The sequence below is a fragment of the Epinephelus fuscoguttatus genome, linkage group LG9 (assembly GCF_011397635.1).
Source record: "Epinephelus fuscoguttatus linkage group LG9, E.fuscoguttatus.final_Chr_v1".
Taxonomy (NCBI): domain Eukaryota; kingdom Metazoa; phylum Chordata; class Actinopteri; order Perciformes; family Serranidae; genus Epinephelus; species Epinephelus fuscoguttatus.
Genome location: NC_064760.1, coordinates 10,796,977 through 10,800,072, shown reverse-complemented (window position 1 = coordinate 10,800,072; position 3,096 = coordinate 10,796,977).

Below are 3,096 nucleotides of genomic sequence, written 5' to 3'. Positions count from 1 at the left end.
TTTGACGCTTTGGGCGTGAGACCCAGCTGTACATTCAGGTATAGTCCTGTACTTTGCTTGTGGTTTCTCAGTTTGGTAAAAGTGTATATACTGTACACTTTCGTATCTGATTTATGGCAGGATGTTTAACGCATAGTGTATTATAGAGTCCTGAGTACAAACCTTTCATCTTGGTGTGGTAACGTGGAGTGGTTAAACGTTGTACGTAATGAGATGAAGGCTGAAATGGGAGACATCTGTCAAATGATTCAACATACAGTATATTTAACATGGAGTTCTGCTCTCCCGGGCTGCTTTGTGAATGATTTCCTGACCCATGATTAATACTACACTAAAGTCGAGGACCTTACATTCCCAGCAACAACAGCCGGTTCTCTGAAAACCGCCACTGCAGCACCCTATAATTATCAAAACATAACATGCACCCGTCAATTTGGCCTTTCCCTCCATATACCGTGAACCAATTAGGGATGCTGGAGATGTCATCTGGACGGGGCTGCCCATATTTTCCCCATCAGTCAGTGCTCAAAGACCCAGCGCTGTTATAAACGACCTCAAGTTGCGATCGATTCCCAGACTGCATGTTGAAATTTATAGTCAGCTGCCAGTTACAGGAGACGGATGGTTGCAAATGTGAGGGCTCTGCAGAGGCTGCAGTGCATTGTCCAGTATCTCCTGTTGTAGATACGCTAATGTGACTTGAAGGAAAATATCACATCTACTTTTTTTGGTGATGAGGGTTCACACTGAATGTTTTGTTGAGTTTGTTTGCAGCGATGCTCTGACATTTTAAAATGTGGTTTTTCTTCTTTTTTTCACCACTTGGGGAAAGAAAAGTATCTATATCTGTGCTTTAGTGATCCTGAAATGGCTCTCTGGCATTGTTAGTATTCTACATACATGCACAGCTAACTATGCACTTTCAGCAAGGTGTGACCTGTGGTTTTATTGGGAGCATGCAAACAGCACTGTCAAGCCACTTCAGGGAAAACACTTGGAGAATAACACAAAGACATAAAAATGTCACAATATCCCCTGACTGTTAGGTGAGTGGGAATCAAAATGTCACACTTCTTTGAAGATACTTTTAGAATTCATATATTTGAAGGTAGTGCATATGCACTTAGCAACAGTATAGTCTAGGAATAGCTCACAACGATGGGAAATGACAGAGATAAGTGGAAACTGCAAGACCACAGTTGTTGCTGGCTAAAGTGCTGGTGGTTGAGATTTGAGACAGGGCCAGAAGGCTTTTTAGGCCCAGGGGAACAGACAAGTGTGACAGATGGAGTTTATTCTCAATATTCTGCATAACCAGCAGAAACAAAGTAAGTGAGCAAATGTCCAAACTTGAATCTAAAGGGCCATCCTTATGTCCATTTAAGCACTGAAGACACAAAGAAATAGAATTACAGTAGAATGGACATTCCCGTCCAAGTGAATGGTGCAGGATGGTCAGTGTAGCGGCCATTTTTATGTGTACTGTTGCCACTGCAACCGCTGTAATGAGCCAACCTCCGTATAAACTTCTGTATAAACCAGGGGCATGAAACATACGTCCCTCGAACCAGATCTGGCCGACTAAAGGGTCCAATCTGACCCACTGGGTGACTCTGCATGCCTAATATTGATGCACTTGGGAAGGTTAAGAGATGCCAGGTTTCAGGAGCAAGTTAAACAGTGAGTATTCTACTTCATGTAAAATGCTGCTTCAGAGGCTTTTGCACCCTGAACACAATACAGCTCTCTAAAAAAATCTCCTCATATACAAAGCCCTAAACTGGCTCAGACTAAGCTCCACTGCTGACTCCCACGTTAACTATTTGCCTCCAAGAGCACTGCGATCATCTGCTGCTGGTTTATTGGAGGCTCCCAGTAACAGCCAGAAGAAGATCGGGGATGCAGCCTTTGTCAATTACGCCATTAACAGTCAACGCCACAAACCAATGGGTGACGTCACCGTGGCTACGTCCAGTATTTTAACAGTCTGTGATTAGGCCCCAGAGCTATGGGACACACTACTTGTAGATATCAGAGAAGCCAGATCTCTAAATATTTCTAAAAGGAAACTAAAAACCTAACTGTTCACTTTAGCCTTTAACTTACTCTGACTTCCTGATACAGGTCTGAAACTCTTTCTTTTTACGCTTCATGCTGCTGCAACCCAACATAACAACACAGGAGTGGAAATGTGTGCACGTGTGAGTAGTAGATTCACTGTATGTGGAAAAATTGTTGAAGAATGTACTTGTCCTTCTTTTTGCAGAAAGACAGGAAACATTTGGAGTTCTTGTTATCTATAGGTTATTCTTCAATGTTTTTACAGGTGCAGCTGAGATCAAATTAGGACGTATGTTGCCCATGAACTAAAATGAGTTTGACACCCCTGGTATAAATAAACCGACTTGCAGCAAATGAGCAGTGGAGTGGTACTTTTTCAAATGAGCAATGCGTTACTTTTAAAATATCCCCGTAACTGTTATTTCCTTCTTTATTTATTGCCATTAATTGCATATTTCGTGAAACAGGATGTCATGTATCTGCCTCCACAGAACAAGTGGGAGCCACTGCGAGTGAGAGCTGAGATGATGTAGATCAACATGTTTTCGTATCTAACTCACTGAATTAAGAGTTTATTTCAACCAGACCAGAGCTGGTGATTGTTGGAACAGCGGACTAACTAATTAGATGACTAACAAGACTGAGATGGTTTTGGTTTGGTTTTATTTTGTTTCTGTCAAGTTTGAAAAATGTGTGTTTTATGATGAGTTAACAAGGCAATTAAACTAATGTTAGTCTCCGTTTGATGAAAGAGAGAAACTTGGATTGGTGTGTGGTTTTATTTTCCTGTTTAATGAGGAAAACAGGTGTAAGAATGGGCCAAAAAAGCGTTCTCAGACTAGTGAGGGTGACTGATGTGTGTTGTCACCATAACAACTAAAAACAGTCACTGTTTTCTTCAATGACCATGACAAACACTTCAACGTCCTATCTATTTATTCTATTTCTGTGCTGTTATGTCAACATTTTATGATGTAATTCCATCACAGCCTCCTTTCCAACTTTCTTTTTGTGCATATTAGATAAAAACGCATA